Genomic DNA, 17,795 nt, shown 5'->3' with positions numbered 1-17,795 from the left:
CAATCCACATGTTTTGCTGGAATTGGCCTTCCTCTGATGCTAGGGTTGGGTGCATGAACCAGGTTTAGCCAGTCATAATTCTGAATTTCTCCAACCATAGTAGTTGGATCCAGATGAGCATATGACTGATGATGAGCCAATCAAATCCTTTAAGGAGACTTGTGCTATTAAGCAAGCAGCACTCTCTCCTGAGATTGTAGGTATAATATTTCCCATCTACATCTTTACAGAAAGTATGTACTGGGCCTTGGTATAGAGGGGCCTATAATCATCAAGACCAGAATAAACAGTTTCATAGTGTAAACACTAGTCTTTTAAATTAATTTTTATTTATGTACAGCATTATTAAATATTATTTACTATGACTGTTAAACAGTATTAAAGGATACAAAGTAGTGGCTAGTGGGGGGGTAGATTTTTTATGTCAATTTATAAGAAAATAATTCTCTTTTGTAAGTCATTTGACTGTAACTTTATTTCCCAAGACTGTAACCTCTACATAAAATGAGAGAAAACGTTCTCTCTCTAGCTTTTCTGGGATTTTTCTTTTTTCCCCCCCTGCACCAAAACAAAGGGTCATCATTTCCCTATTACAATGGGGAAGGCAAAAGAAAAGCTTCTCTGCTGAAACTTTTGTCTTTTGAGAATTACTACTTTAAAATATCAGTCTTGCCATCTAAATGTGCCCTGCATTTCTTTCCTGTGCCACATTTATTTAAAATGAAATAATCTTCCTTTCAGGTGTCTAAATATTTCTTAGCACTCTTTCTTTCATGCACAGAAACATTTCTCTCCCTGCCTTCCTGCTGGAGCTTCTCCTACTTGGGCAAAGTAGGGCTCACTGGCTAGTGCACACTTACTCAGTGCTTTGACATGGTGACTTTTTTTTTTTTAACCTAGATTCTGTTTCTGTTATTTCATTGTTGCTATACAAAAATGCCTTGATTTCTGAATATTGACTTTATATCCCACTGCTTTGCCAAATTCACTTATTAGTTCAAGTAGTTTTTTGGTGGAGCCTATAGGGTTTTCTATGTACACTATCGTGTCATCTGTGAATAATGATAGTTTTACTTCCTCCTTTCCAATTTGGATGCCTTTTATTTATTTTTCTTGTCTGATTGCTGTGGCTAGAATGTCCAATACTATGTTAAATAGAAGTGGTAAAAGTGGACAACCTTGTCCTGTTACTGATCTTAGGGGGAAAGCTGTTAGTTTTTGCCCACTGAGTATGATGTTGGCTGTAGATTTCTCATATATGGCCTTCATTATGTTGAGGTACGCTCCCTCCATTCCCAGTTTGCTGAGTGTTTTTATCTTAAGTGGGTGCTGTACTTTATCAAATGCTTTTTCAGCGCCTGTGGATATGATCATGTGATTTTTGTCTTTCATTTTGTTTGTGTTGTATTATGTTTATTGATTTGCAGATATTGTACCATCCTTGCATCCCTGGGATGAATCCCACTTGATCATGGTGTATGATCTTTTTAATGTGTTGCTGGATCTGGTTTGCCAATTTTTTGTTGAGGATTTTAGCATCTAAGTTCATCAGTGATATTGGCCTGTAGTTTGATTTTTACTTCTAAGGGTACTCAGAGCCTTGGAGTTGCACCCTCTTCTTTCTCCTGTTAACTGTTTCCAGTTAACAACACTGTCTTTTCCCACCTTGAGCTTGTAATAGGCTATCCTATTGGCACCCTAGTATAGAAGAGTCTGTGCCAAACCAAGCTTGCAGTGCACACAATTTGAAGAGGCCACAAATGTCCCATCTTGGGTGTCATCAGACTGGTTCTAGCTTTTCTTCCTCTGTTTGTTGCTAGATCTGAGCCAGCTTTTTAGCTTTTGAATGCCTCAATTCTCACATCTTTAACATTAAGATAATGCCTACTTTTATTTCAGCTTCTGAAGTAGAATTAAATTATATATGGATATTGATGTTTCTATAGTAACAGTCATGTAAGGTATCTAGAATGCCACCGGAAGCAGTAAATTATTTATAAGTACTTGTAAAAACTCCTGTCACTGTAATAAAAGATTCTTACAGGAAATCCAAGGTTATACTTTCACATTAATTTGCATTTATTATTTCAAGGAGAGTTCATCATTCTGCTTCAAACTATGTAGTTACAGAATCGCTGGATAAAATCAATTAGCACATGCTGGAGCTGCTGAATTCAAGAACAAAATAGAGTGCTCCTGTGGCCCTTATAAGAGAGAGGAAGAAACTGGCTTCCTGGGCCTATTTACTAAAACCAGAGAGGAATCAGTGGGTGTGACCGGTCTGGGTAGAGATGGCTTCAACTTGGGACCCTCTGAAGAAAACAAGAGTGTTAGGCAGCTCTGTCAAAACACATTTGTTGTAATATTATTGATGTTATTATTATTTTGGACAAATTAAATATACAATAAAATATTTAAAAATGTAATAATAATCACTCATATCATCATTCAGAAATTAGCAAAATTAACACTTGTTTATAGCCTTCCTATCTTTTCTATGCTTATATTTTTCCAAATATTGTTTTGAAATCTGATTTTCTATTTGTGAACATTTTTCCAAGTCATTAAATATTCTTCCAGCACATAATTGGCTGAATATGCCATCATAAGGATGTATCAATTTATTTAACCAATTCATAATTATTAAACATTTAGATTGTATCCTGACTTTTAATTAAAATCAATTCATGTATCAATATGAGATCTCATGTTAATTTTAGACCTACAAATAATTTGATCCATCCATAATACTTCCATTGCTGACAAAACTCCCTTTCTTCCTTCCTAGTGATTTTGCTATCACCCTACTAGAGCAAATACTCCCAAATTCCCCTTCAAAAACAAATTCCCATGAAAGTCTCAAAGGGAGAGGGCCTTTTCCTAAAGTTTATTTTCTATATTCTTTGGTCCTTGCATGTGGATCTTTGGCCTAAAACTGTATTTTCTTTCTTAATCTTATTGAAAATACCTTTTCTTTCTGAATTCCTTTCTCCTTTAACTACATTGATTTCTTTATTTAAATTTTAGATCCATTCTTACTATTCTCTTTTGATAATGTGATTGACTTTCTGTTTTAACAGGGGTTTATTCCCTCACCCAGGAGATCTCAAACTTCTTGGTATCAAGACTCCTTGAAACTTTATTAAGGGCCTCAAAGAGCTTTTGTTTATATGAGTTATTTCTATTGCTTTTAATCATACTACAAATTAAAATTAAGAAATTTTTTAAATATTTAGTATTTCATTTAAAAAAATCCTCACCTGAGGATATGTTTTTTAATTGATTTTAGAAAAAGAGGAAGAGGGAGAGAGAGAACATCTATGTGAGAGAGAAACATTGCTCAGTTGCCTACCAAGCACCTGGATCAGGGATCAAACCCACAACCTAGGTATGTGCTCTGACCAGGGAATAAAAGCCACAGCCTTTTAGTGTACAGACAATGCTCCAACCAACTGAGCCACCTGGCCAGGGCAGTATTTCATTTTAAAGTAACAATAAGAGACCCATTACATATAAACATAAATAACATATTTTATGACAAAAACTATATTTTGCAAAGCAAAAACAAATTCAGTGCAAAGAATGGCATTGTTTTACATGTGTGGCCTAACAAAAGACGGTTCAATTCTCCAGTTTGCTTCCACGTTGAAACTGTTGGCATATGTTGTTTTGGTTGAAGTTTATGCACAAATCCTGCCTTACACAGATAATGTGGTTGGCAAAGGAAAGACTTGGGGAAGGATTCCTGTGAGTCCTCTGCCTGCACTTTGAAAATCACAGCCCTAACTGACTCTAATTGCTGGACAGTTCTTTTATGCTTCAATTTACTTTTTGTAAAAATGTGGTGGTAATAATAGTACTTCTGTGTTCTGAAATAATAGCATGAAGAATACTGCAGCAACAGGCAGAAATCTATGCCTCTACAAAATATAGAAAAACACTTCCTATGGGGTATTTGGGAGCCATGATACTATCTAAAGCAACTTGGTTTCTAAAACAAGTTGTTCTTTCCAATAGATATTTAGGTTTCACGCTTTACCACTGCAAACAAAAACTTGGAATTTTCTAAGAAAAATTGAAAAGTTTCTTATGGTTTTGTTAGAGAACATTTTTTCAGGGGGGTGAGATGTGAATTCTCGCTCAATTCAAAATGGAGACATCCTTTTCTGGCACCCATTGCCTACCTTGGCATTCTTTGATCTATAAAATGGACTCATGCTTTATTTTTGCAAAACGTTGAATGTGTCTCATTTGAACTCAAGTTAGGTCAGAGGTGGAACTAATTCCTATTGGACATTTTAGAGTCAGAATGTAAAGTTTTTCATGGGAGACCTCTTAATGGGTTATGTGTACTGCAACTGATCCAATATGAGCTACAATCATTGTTGTATATGTTCCCCTGTGGGCTTGATTGCACTGCTCTGTGAAGCTGAAATGTTGCTATATCTCACAGGGCCTAATTCACAACAGTGCACATTCTACTGAATCTGATAGTGACTCAGCCTGAAAAAGAGGGATTTGCCATGCATAATGGCACAGAAGCTTCTGTCCTTAATCCCCACCCGAGGTCCAGTTGATTGTCCACTCCAACATAAACTTCCCACTGGTGACTCTTGTGTCTGGCAGTAGCTCTGCTCTCAACCTTTGAGGGCCAGGCACGGCGGTAGGGCACAGATGTTTCTCTCTGATCTGCTGCAAATTCTGGATTGTATTCTCAACATTGCAACTCATGGTATTGAGTGGTTGCAGCCTGGATTTCAGAGAAACTGAGTGTTTCTGCACTCAGTAAATGGAGATAATGGGTTGGATGTGGACAAAATGAGAAAGGATATGAAAGTGTTTTGAAAACACTTTAAATCCCATATAAGTGTAAGAATTGTTATTATTGCTTTTAAGTGCCTAAACCATCCTTAGTGTGAGGAATTGCAGTGAATAGGGACACATCTGGCCTGAAATTCTGTTTTTATCATGTCAGTGAAATGAACATGCAGGATCCTTCCAGATCTTCTAAGTTAATTTGCTCTGTGGAGTTCGTGAAGTTAATTTGACACTGACTTAAAAAGCCACTTGTTGATCCCTCACTCCTACCCCCTTATGTCAAAATGAAAGGTATGGTCTGGTACTAAATATTTTTATCTCTATATATTATCTGGTGACTATTTTGCCATGCAAAGTTGATTGCAGCATTTACTATCAACAACTTTATTTTTCAAGTGTTTTATATTTCTTTGATATCTAAAAGTAGCAAATAAAATTACTGAATACTCTTTGAGACTGTATCAAGTAATTTAGCGTGCACGTGCAATATTTAAAAGATCCCCTATTAGTTATTTTTCAGTTGAAAGTAAGCAGAGCCCTGGCATTGAAATTTTGGATTCAGAAATTGGTTCTTGAGTGAAACCTTAACTTCTTTGTGTTTAATTAGACTTTAATTGCTTCACTTAAAAAGGGTCAACTAAATCTAAGGTCAACTGATTCTAACTGTGACAATATCATGCTTGCTGAATTTTATCAGAAAGGTTAGCGTACTTTCTTTCCATTTACTAAGCGTTTATTCATACTTTCACGACAATGTTACACCAAAAAAAATGAAAGAAAGAAAGAAAGAAGGAAAGAAGTCTTGGGTTATAAAGAAATGAGGCAATCATATTTTAATGGATTGAACTTTGATTCCTTGTCTCAGCAACACTATCAGCTTGCTGTGTGCCGATATTTTAGACTATGTGCACCTGATTTTCTTTGCTGTGGTAATGGAACTGTTTCCTGGGGGCCTGTTAGAAGTGTTGCAGGTTGAATAAGAAAAAGTCCGTAAAGCACTTAGAGTTTCTAGAGATAGCTGGGTCATAACTAAAGTGTCTTTATTTCTAGAGAGCCAAGGTAGGATAAACAGGACTCAAGGCAGAGGACTTGAAAGAAGGAACTCTGAGGAACCTGTGCTAGAGTAGCAGAGGCTTCTTCAGCTGCCTTTTTTCCTGTGGCAATGTGAAGCTATTAGGTTACATAGTAGTCACATTATTCTTTGGTTCCATGGAAAATGGGAGGTCAGTTATATGCTCATAGCTGAGCACTAGAGAAAAGATTTCAGCTAGCTTGTGAACTGTATCAGCTTTGTTTATTGGATAAAATGAGAAAAATATTTTAGCCAAACATTACTACACCTGTCCAGTAAGTATTCAGCCACACAATATGAAAAATAGAGACATTATGGAAGAAGATATAAGATACAAGAAACATTGTACATAGGACAATGATGCTCAGTCCCCTTCAAAGGATGCACCTTGGGACCTCGCACAGTTCTCCCAGCATCTCTTTCACTGTTGAATGCACTGTGCAAAATCCTTTGTTGGAATCGCCATCAGCTGCCTTGTTGTATTTTTCTGAATCTCATCTACAGTCTGAAATCTCTTCCCTTTCAAAGGTGGTTTTAGTTTTGGGAAAAGCCACAAGCTGCAGGGCACCAAAATTTGGCTGTAGTGGGGCTGAATTACCTAGATGATTTGATGTTTCACCAACAAACTCTGCAGGAGAGGTGATGCATGAGCAGGCATGTTGTTGTGATAAAGCTCCCAATCACCAGTTGACCATAGCTGTGGCCATTTTCATCGTATTGCATCTCTGAACCAACAAAGAACATTGAGGCAGTACTCCTTATTAATGTTTGGCCTGGAGGGGCATACTCGAGAGGGACACCTTCCCAATTAAAAACCATAATTAACATGATCTTCATCTTGCTGCGACTTTGCCGTGCCTTCTTCAGACGTGGAGAACCAGGCAACTTCTGCTGGGATAACTGAGCCTTCATTTCCAGATCACCATATTTGCAGATCCAGGCTTCATCTCCAGCTATGACCTTTTTGAGGACATCTAGTTCCTTGCTAATGGTTTGAATCAAGTTATTAGCAACTTAAGCATGATGTTCCTTCTTCTCTAATAGCAGAAGCTGTGGAACAAATTTTACCACCACAAGTTTCATGCCAAGATCCTCTCTCTTCAAAATCTTAGACACAGTTTTTGGAGTCCTTGGATCAGCTTCTAGTTCTGTCCCGGTCGGTCACTGATCTTTGTTTATTGCAGCCCATACACATTCAACATTCTCGTGTGTGCTGCTTGCAGGCCTTCCAGAACATGGATCACTTGCAACAGATTCTCAACCATCTTTGAAGTACTTGTGCCACACTTCTATTTGCGCTGCACTAATTGCATTGTCCCTGAAAGCCTTCTGAATCATCGGAATAGATTCTGTGGAGGAATGTTAAAGCTTAATGCAAAATTTGATCCAGAATCATTGCTCTACTCGCTCAGTCATTTCAAATTCGACGGCCACACGATACACATGCTAACTCAACGGTGTCTACCACCCACACTGACTACTACAGTGAAGTTGTCATTGTTCATGCATGCACATTTCAGTCCACTCTTCTTGGCTGCCAGGTTACATTGATGTCACGCAAACCATTCTCATCACATTAACAATAGCTGGACTGTTTCTGGACAGACCTCATATATCCCAGAACATCTCACATAGACCACTATTCAAGCATAAACTGGATTTTTTATTACTCCTGACTCTCCTCGTCCCTGTCTATCCATCTATGTGTAACTACAGTCACAATACAGGGATTTTTTAAAAGAAGAGTGTTGCCTTCATTTTTGTGACCTTTTTCACATATTTAGTGGTAATTTCAAATGCTATGGAATTATTACAATGCTTAAAATGTAGCTTTGTCTTACAAAAGAATAACAGTCTGAGCTGTCATGTTCCCATAGGTGTCTATGAAAGGAAAAGGGTGACCACAACTGAAGTCTAGAAATAGAGAAAGAGGAACAGAGATAGGGAGGGCTATCAAGGCTGCCACCATTGTAGCTGCTGCTGCAGTTGCCCTGATAAAAACAGGAGGAAGGAAGCGAGCCTGTGTCCTAAGCCTTGAACCTCTTGATCTGCCAGCAAGACAGGAAAATAGCACTTAAGAATTTATCCCCAAACAGTTTCTTAAGAATAGTTGAACAGTGTTATGGAAGATGAACTGGTTTCTCTTTGTGTTTCTAGCAAAAAGGTTTGCACTGCTGTTTGAGATATAATGACCACACTAAGAATTTAGAATATCTCATAGGGATATTTTTTAAGCCTCTAGGATATGAGTCATTGTATCAGAATCTTTTTATTTTATTTTATTTTTATTGTTTTTCTATTACAATCGTCCCACTTTTTCCCTCATTGCTACCCCCCACCCAGCCGACCCCTTCTCCCACAGTCCATCCCAATCATGTTGTCCATGTTCTTGGGTTATTTATATTAGTTCCTTTGCTAAACCCTTCCCCTACTTATCCCCTTCCCTCCCACCCCCCTCCCCCCTGATAACTGTTACTCTGTTCCTTGTTCAATTTTGTTCATTTGTTTGTGTTGTTCATTAGTCTTCTGTATTGGGTGATATCATATGGTATTTTTCTTTCATTGCCTGACTTATTTCCCTAAGCATAATTCCCTCTAGTTCCATCCGTGTTGTCGCAAATGGCAGGAGTTCCTTCTTTCTTTCTGCTACATAGTATTCCATTGTGTAAATGTACCACAGTTTTTGGATCCACTCGTCTATAGATGGGCACTTAGGCTGTTACAAGCACTTGGCTATTGTAAACAGGGTTGCTATGAACACGGGTGCATAAGTTCTTCTAAATTGGGGTTTCAGGATTCTTCAGGTATAATCCTAGCAGTGGAATCGCTGGTTCAAAAGGCAGTTCCATTTTTAGTTTTTTGAGGAAATTCCATATTTTTTCCATAGTGGATGCACCAGTCTGCATTCCCACCAACAGAGCACTAGTGTTCCCATTTATCCACATCCTCTCCAGCACTTGTTGTTTGTTGATTTGTTGATGATGGCCATTCTGACTGGTGTGAAGTGATATCTCATTGTGGTTTTTATTTGCATCTCTCTGATGGCTAATGATGTTGAGCATTCTTTCATATGCCTATGGACCCTCTGTATATCCTTCTTGGAGAAGTGTTTGTTCTGGTCCTTTGCTCATTTTTTAATTGGGCTGTCTGTCTTCTTTGTGTTGAGATGTGTAAGTTCTTTATATATTTTGGAGATCTATCCCTTATCTGATGTATCATTAGCAAATATGCTTTCCCATATGGTTGCTTCCCTGTTCATCTTGCTGATATTTTCGTTTGTTGAGCAGAAGCTCTTTAGTTTGATGTAGTCCCATTTGTTTATTTTTTCCTTTATTTCCCTTGCCTTAGGAGGTGTATCAATGAAAATATTGTTACGTGGGATATCTGAAATTTTTCTGCCTATATTTTCCTCTAGGATTTTTATGGTGTCACAACTTACATTTAAGTCTTTGATCCATCTTGAGTTTATTCTGGTGTGGTGTAAGTTGATTGTCTAGTTTCATTTTTTTTTGCACATCCCTGTCCAGTTCTCCCAGCACCATTTGTTGAAGAGGCTCTTCTCATTCCATTTTATGTTTCTTCACCCTTTGTCAAATAGTAGTTGACCATAGAGACCTGGGTTTATTTCTGGGCTCTCTGTTCTGTTCCATTGATCTATATGTCTGTTCTTATGCCAGCACCAGGCTGTTTTGATTACAGTGGTCTTGTAGTATAGTTTGATGTCAGGTATTGTGATTCCTCCTATTGCATTCTTCTGTCTCAAGATCACTGTGGATATTCAGGATCCTTTTTGGTTCCATATACATTTTTGAAGTATTTGTTCTAGGTCTGTGAAATATGTCACTGGAGTTTTAATAGGGATTGCATTGAATCTATAAATTGCTTTCGGTGGTAAGGACATTTTAATGATGTTGATTCTTCCCATCCATGAACATGGTATATGCTTCTATTTATTTGTGTCTTCCTTTATTTCTTCAGGGTTATGTAGTTTTCTAAGTACAGGTCTTTTACCTCTTTGGTTAAATTTATTCCTAGGTACTTTATTTTTCTTGTTGCTATAGTAAATGGGATTTTTTTCCTAGTTTCTATCTCTGATATTTTACTGTTGGTGTATAGAAATGCCTTCAATTTCTGAATATTGACTTTGTACCCTGCTATTTTGCCAAGTTTACTTATTAGGTTGAGTAGTTTTTTTGTGGAGTCTGTAGGGTTTTCTATGTATGCTATCATGTCATCTGCAAATAGTGACAGTTTTACTTCTTCTTTTCCAATTTGGATGCCTTTTATTTATTTTTCTTCTCTGGTTGCTGTGGCTAGAACTTCAAATATTATGTTGAATAGGAGTGGAGAGAGTGGACATCCTTGTCTTGTTCCTGATCTCAGGGGGAATGCTTTCAGTTTTTGTCCATTGAGTATAATTTTGGCTTTGGGTTTCTCACATGTCTTTATTACGTTGAGGTATGCTCCCTCTATTCCCAGTTTTCTGAGTGTTTTCATCATAAATGGGTGTTGTGCTTTATCAAATGCCTTTTCAGCATCTATTGATATGATCGTGTGGTTTTTCTCTTTCCCTTTTTTTTTTTTTTTGTGGTGTATTACGTTTATTGATTTGCAAATATTAAACCATCCTTGCATCCCTGGGATGAATCCCACTTTATCATGGTGTGTGACCTTTTTAATGTGTTGCTGGGTCTGGTTTGCCAATATTTTGTTGAGGATTTTAGCATCTATGTTCATCAGTGATATTGGCCTGCAGTTTTCTTTCATTGTTGTGTCTTGACCTGGTTTTGGAATTAGAGTAATACTGGCTTCATAGAAAGAGTTTGGGAGTCTTTTCTCCTCTTGGGTTTTTTGGAATAGTTTGAGGAGGGTTGGTGTTAGTTTTTCCCTAAATGTTTTGTAAAATTCGCCTGTGAAACCATCCGGTCCAGGACTTTTGTGTGCCATGAGGTTTTTTTTTTTTTTTTTTTTTTTTTTATTACTGTTTCAATTTCACTCTTTGTTATTGGTCTGTTCAGGATTTCTGCTTCTTCTTGATTTAGTTTTGGAAGATTATGTTTCTAGAAATTTGTCCATTTCATCTAGGTTGTCAAGTTTCTTGCTATATAGTTATTTGTAGTGGTTTCTTACAATCCTTTGTATTTCTGTGATATCGGTTGTGATTTCTCCTCTTTCATTTCTGATTTTGTTTGTTTGGGTTCTCTCTCTCTTTTTTTCCTGATGAGCCTTGCTAAAGGCTTGTTGATTTTGTTTATCTTTTTAAAGAACCAGCTCCAACTTTTGTTGACCTTTTGAATTATTTGTTTAGTCTCTATGTCATTTAATTCTGCTCTGATCTTGATGATTTCCTTCCTTCTACTCGCTCTGGGCTTTGTTTGTTGTTGTTTTCTAGTTCCTGTAGCTGTAAGGTTAAATTTTTTATTTGAGATTTTTCTGTTCTTTTTAGGTAGGACTAAAAAGTCCTTCTCAGGACTGCTTTTGCTGTGTCCTATAGGTTTTGGGCTCTTGTGTGTTCATTATCATTTGTTTCCAGAAACTTCTTGATTTCTTCCTTGATGTCGTTGTTAACCCATTCACTATTAAATAGCATGCTATTTTTTCTCCATGAGTTTGCATGTTTTTGAGTTTTTTCCTTGAGGTTGATTTATAGTTTCAAGGCATTGTGATCTGAGAAGATGCTTGATATAATTTCAGTTCTCTTGAATTTGTTGAGGCTTGTTTTGTGTCCTACCATGTGATCTGTCTTTGAAAATGTCCCATGTGCATTCAAAAAGAATGTATATTTTGCTTCTTTGGGGTGAAAAGTTCTATATATATCAATTAAGTCCATTTTGTCTAGAGTGTTGTTCAATGTCTCAATATCCTTGGTGTTTCTTTGCTTTGAAGATCTGTCCATTATTGACAATGGGGTATTAAAGTTTCCTACTATGAGTGTGTTGCTATTGATATATTTTTTGTAGTCTTCCAATATTTTCTTTATATATTTCAATACTCCTATGTTGGGTGCATATATGTTTACTAGGGTTATATCTTCTTGATGGATTGTTCCCTTAAGTGCAATAAAATGTCCTTATTTGTCTCTTTATGGCCTTTGCTGTGAAATCTGTTTTGTCTGATATAAATCCTGCTATCCCAGCTTTTTTTTATGTCCATTTGCTCAGAATACTTTTTTCCTTCCCTTCACTTTCAGTCTGCATAAATCTTTTGTTTTGAGGAGTGTCTCTTGTAGACAGTATATATGTGGGTCATGTTTTCATATCCATTCTGCTCCCCTGTGTCTTTTCATTGGAGCATTTAGTCCATTTAAATTTAAGGTTATTATTGACAGGTATTTATTCATTTCCCTTTGTTCCTGTGTTCCTCTCCCTCTCTCTTTTTCTTCTTTTTCTTACACCATTCCCTTCAGCATCTCTTGCAATGCTGGTTTGGTGGAGATGTATTCTTTTAGTCTTCCTTTGTCTTGGAAATTCCTTATTTCACCTTCCATTTTGAAAGAGAGCTTTGCTGCGTAGAATAGTCTTGGTTGTAGGCCTTTGTTTTTCATTGTTTGAAATATTTTTTGCCATTCCCTTCTGGCTTGTAGTGTTTCTGTTGAGAAATCAGTTGATAGTCTTATCAGAGCTCCTTGTATGTTATTTTCTATTTCCCTCTTGCTGCTTTTAGGATTCTCTCTTTGTCTTTGAATGGTGTCATTTTAATTATGATGTGCCTTGGAGTAGGCCTTTTTGGGTTCATCTTCATTGGGACCCTCTGTGCTCCCTGGACTTGCATGACATTTTCTCTCATCAAGTTAGGAAAATTTTCTGTCATTACTTATTCAATCAGGTTTTCTATCCCTTGCTCCTCTTCTTCTCATTCTTGTATCCCTATGATTCTAATGTTTTGTCTCATGTTGTCCTGCAGTTCTCTTAAACCTTCTTCACTCTTTTTCAGTATTTTTTCATTTTGTTGCATTGTTTGGGAATTTTTTTCTACATTGTCCTCTAACTCACTCATCTGATCCTCTGCTACATTTAGCCTGCTTTTGATTGATTCTGCTGCGTTCTTCAGTTCAGAAATTGTATTCTTCACTTATTCCTGGTTCTTGTTGATAGTTTCTATGTCCTTTTTTATGCTGGTGTAGTTCTTAGTAAGTTCCTTGTAGCTTTCCTGGAGTTCTTTATAGTTCCCCTGGAGTTCGTTATAATTTTCTTTGAGTTTGTCGAGTTCATTGAGCTTCCTCATTACTATTGTTTTTAATTCCATGTCTGATAGCTTGCTTGCTTCTATGTCATCTATCCCTCCTTCTGGGAATTTCTCCTTTCTTTTTGGTGGAGTGTTGTTTCTGTTTGGTGGGGTGTTATTCTGCCTACCTATTTTGGGCACTGGTCTAGTTTCTGCTTCTTAGATTGATCTGTTTTTATTTTCTGCCTTTATGGTGTGACCTTCTTGTATACAGTTATTGAGCTGCTGACTCCAGTTGATGCCCCTTGGAGGGGAGCAGTCTGCTTAAGTGATTTCTCCTGTAGCACTTGGGATGCTTCTGTACTGGGACCTAGGCCACTGCTCTCCCAGCTCTTTCTCAAGAGCCAGCACCCAAAACTTATTACAAAGTGCCTCTAGTTCATTTCACTCTACTTTGGCCTCAGCTAGAGGCGAGTGCATTCCCTTGTGAAGGCCAGAGGCAGGTTGACCCACTGCGCACCGGTGTATATGCCTCCAAGGCAGACTGGTTGCTCTCCTATTCTGGGGGAGGGGGAGGCCTTTACTCACTGGTAGGCGGATTTGTTGTGGACCTATTGGGGTGGCTGGCGTGTTGGGTTCATGCCTGTTGGGGCAGGTCCAGATGGCGCTTGTGCCCGTGTGTGGTGGCTGGCGAGTTGGTTTTGTGTCCGTTGGGGCAGGGCCATGGGCACTTATACACTACGGCGGTGGATGTCTATGCACGGTGGCCGGCCCGCTGGTCTTGTGTCCACTGGGGCGTACCCAGGTGGCACTTGGGTACGGCAGCCAGCACCTTGGTTTGGCACCTATTGGGGCAGGCTAGGGGTGCCTGTGCATGTTGACCGGCATGCCTGGTGAGTTGATTTTGCACCCACTGGGGTGGGGCCACAGGCACCTGAGTGCGGTGGAGGTGGGCGTCTGTGCCTGGTGGCTGGCACGTTGACTTTGTGCCTGTTGGGGCAGATCCGAGGGGTACGTGGGTGCAGCGGCCGGTGAGTTGGTTGCGCGCCTGGGCGGGCTGATGGAGGCACCTCCCTGTGCGCGCTCACAGGACCTGGGGCGGGGTGGGGGTTGGGGAGTGGGCAAGTGTGCTTCTGCACCTGTGCTCCTCAAGAATCTCATCCCACCTCCAACCTCTCCTCCCCTCTCTGCAGAAAAAAAAAAGAGAGAAAAAGGAAAAACACATTCATACATACAGAGCAGTATGCTGTTTCTTGCCTCTCAGCGCCAGATGCCCTGGCCCACTCCTGGCTCTGCCAGTGGGCAGAGCCCCGCTCTCCTCCCAATTCCTCTCTGGAGAAACCTGGGGTCACCAAAAAGTCTTTGTGTACTGCCAGCCGCAGCTCAGGAAGCCAACCCAGTAAGAAATCCCATCTCGTCACTTTCTCCTCCACTATCCTCACCAAACAGGTCACTCCCAGATGGTCTTCTCTGATCTAGCAGTGCCAAGGCTCAACTCCTGCCAGTATCCAGATGTTAACTGAGATCTTCTCTCCGCGATTAGCCCAAACTATAGACAGGTCTCAGGGGCAAGAAAGTGCAGCCTCCCCTCACTCCTCCTCCATCTTCTTCCTTTCTCTCCACTCCAAGTTTTGAAGGAATATTTTCCTTTACTTCACAGGAAGATCCACCTCATTTCAGGACAGTTTCCAAACTTTCTTTTCCTCTGAATGGTTACCAGACTCTGTGCCACAAAACCTCCCTTCTACCACCAGGCCTAAATTTGTGATCTCTGCTGTGTCTGTGTCTAGAGGCCTTTGGAGCCTGACATGCCAAGTATATCAGAATCTTGAGTAAAAGACAACTTAGTTATGAAAGACTTTCAGAAAATGGCATTTCAACTCTGAGTCTAATACACCAGTTACTTTAAAGGACAAGTTCTAGGATTCTTTACTGTCCTGTTAATGGTGACAATGTTCCCAGGGCAGAGGGACCCAGCTATTACACATGGCCCAAAAGAAGCTGGCTAGTGATTTTTCCCTCCTCTGTTTTCTCCTTACCCAATAGCCCTTATTCTCTATTACTGTAAATAGCTCTCAAGAAAGGATTTGAATAATTCATTTCTCTAAAGAGGCAGAAAGAGAAAATGACAAACAAAATTTTATTGCTCCCCCTCCAGGAATATTCTCATTAGGGAACTAAGGAATGAAACTCTACATACAGAATTGAAAGTGTTAGCTAGCCCAAATGGAAGGATTTTGTGGCAAGGAGAATATTTTCTGTTCTACCTAGTCGTCTCTCAAGGCAAAGCACAGTGGGTTCCCACTCACATGCTAGATACCACTTATGGCCCTTTAAAAATTATACTTGTCTGTGTCTGTCAGGGAAAATGGCTGAGTGGAGGAGGCATCTCCTCATGTCTTATCTGTTATGCCTCAAGGATTGGGTCTAATGTGACTTTACAGCAGTTACCTGAGTTTCCAAGCTGAAGTCCCTGTTGGTGAGAATGGAGACAGCACACCTGGAAGAGGATCCAGTTGCTGAGAAGGGTAGCTGTCTTTTCTCAGGATGATTATTATAAAGAGAGCAAAGGGAAATTCATATTACACAGTTGCAACAGATTATAGTAAGAAACACCAAAGCAGCATTAAGTATAAAACTGCACTCATTCTCTTATCCAGAAAATGCAAGACTCTCTTAATAGTAAAATTCCCTCCTTGTACATCATGAACTTATTTGTCTTATTCTGTATCCTTGTTAAATTGTGGACTAATATCAGAGGAAATTCCCCATAACTGTGGAGCAATCTGCACAACTTTTTCTTCCTTCGAAAAATCTATTAATCAAAGACACCTAATTTTTCTAACGGTATTAGCTACTGCTCTGTTAAGGACACTTGCATACACTTCTGGTGGTAAAATTAAGTCACATTGTTTTTGAGTCTGCAGTAAGTGCTATTAGAGAATATGAATGAATGTTTTTAGAATGGGAAGAATGAAATAATTCCAACTGGGAGCAAATTATATTGATAGTAACTAACTCTCCAGTTAGGCACTAAATTTACACCCATGCTTAATCTTGAGACATAAATGTATTTTTTCCAAGAGGAGAATTCTACTAGGGGATGGTTCTGTGACAGTGTCACCACTGATTACACAATAGACTTTCAGTACTATACTTACTAATTTTATTTGTCCCACATTTTTCACCTGTGTAATGAGGCCAATGATACTTATGCATCACATATTTCATAGGAAAACTTCAAATGAGAACAAATGCATAGACACACTAAAATTTTCTGAACAACAGCAGTAAGCAGACGTGTTGCTGTTCATTTTGATATTGTCATTACATCTTGGCAGTGGTTGTGTGTTCAAATATATTTCATAAGCATTTTTGGAGGTAAATTTAGGCTTTTTGAAATGCTAGCATATTTTTAGTAATTTCAAATGGGTAAGGTTCAAATAAGCTTTATTGGGCTCTGATGTATTCAGGTACATTAATCATACAAAGGAGGGATACAAAGATGAAGTTATCAGACCTCTGCCCTCCTGGCTCTTCCATCCTAGTAGGGGAGCCAGTTGTTTCACCAACGTTTTAGCACTACAAGAGACTTAAGAATAAAAATGTTGGATTGGTAAGGAGAGAATGTAAATTCTAAGTTTGACAATTAGGGTAGGATATTATAATAATAGTAACAACAACAAGGATAATATTATCTATAATTGTTAGTCTTTTATATTCAAAGCACACTAAAAATGTTATCACATTTACTTCCCTCCAAAAATCTATGAAATCATTACTATCCTTATTTTATAGATTCAGACACTGAGACTTGAATAAATAAAATGACTTGTGCAAGATGACATGGCCAGAACAGGTAGAAGCAAGATAGTGAGTTTGGAGCCACCTAACATTAAAACCCATATTTTTTCTACTCTGCCACCATGCATCTCGGTAACAATGCCACTCAACCATTACTGAATCTTTTAGAGACAACTTCCCTGATATCAGCTATGACTGTGATACCTCGATGGCCATTCAAAGACTACTGAGGTGGGAAAATAGGAGCCTTGTGCACCAGGAGGTGTGAGGTCCATGTGGACAACTACTCTCCAGTCTGCTGGGGCTTCTATGGACCTGGCCACCTGGCCTAGTAAAGGCATCCAACAGGGATTTTTCCTTTTCTTTAGAAAGGATTGGGGAGGGCGAATAAAATCTTCCAGCTATTTCACTTATAGCTAACACTTGTACACACACAAATGGCTTGCATTTTATGCTTTTCCTTCTAATGTCTCTTAGGAGACTATCCTCCAAGAACAAATATGCAAGTTGGAATCTTTGCTACATTTTAAATAACTATTTTCTAAGACAAATAGTCTAAATAAAGGAATTTTTTCTGATTACTGAGTTTTTTATATGAAAATTCTTACAAAAATATAAAAATTGCATAGCCATTTAACTATGGTTGTAAATAAATTGGTTTTTTTTTTTTGGAAACAGTAAAAATTACATGACAATAGAAGGGGTTTGAAACTATGCTGTATGTATAGTATGCAAAGTGAATTGAAATATGACATAATTTTTATCCTTATGTGAAAAAAATTAAATAACAGTATATTCTGACCATATTATTCTTATTTTAGACTGATAGCAAGAAAAACCTCTGCCCAATGGAATGGCATTTTAGAAGCATTAGCACAAACTAAACAAGAAGTTGTGTTTAAAGTATGATTTTTCTGTGATCACCATGATGGTCAAC

Source organism: Furipterus horrens, unplaced genomic scaffold, assembly GCF_987537825.1.
Source record: "Furipterus horrens unplaced genomic scaffold, mFurHor1.1.pri manual_scaffold_9, whole genome shotgun sequence".
Classification (NCBI taxonomy): domain Eukaryota; kingdom Metazoa; phylum Chordata; class Mammalia; order Chiroptera; family Furipteridae; genus Furipterus; species Furipterus horrens.
This window is presented reverse-complemented; position numbering follows the sequence as displayed.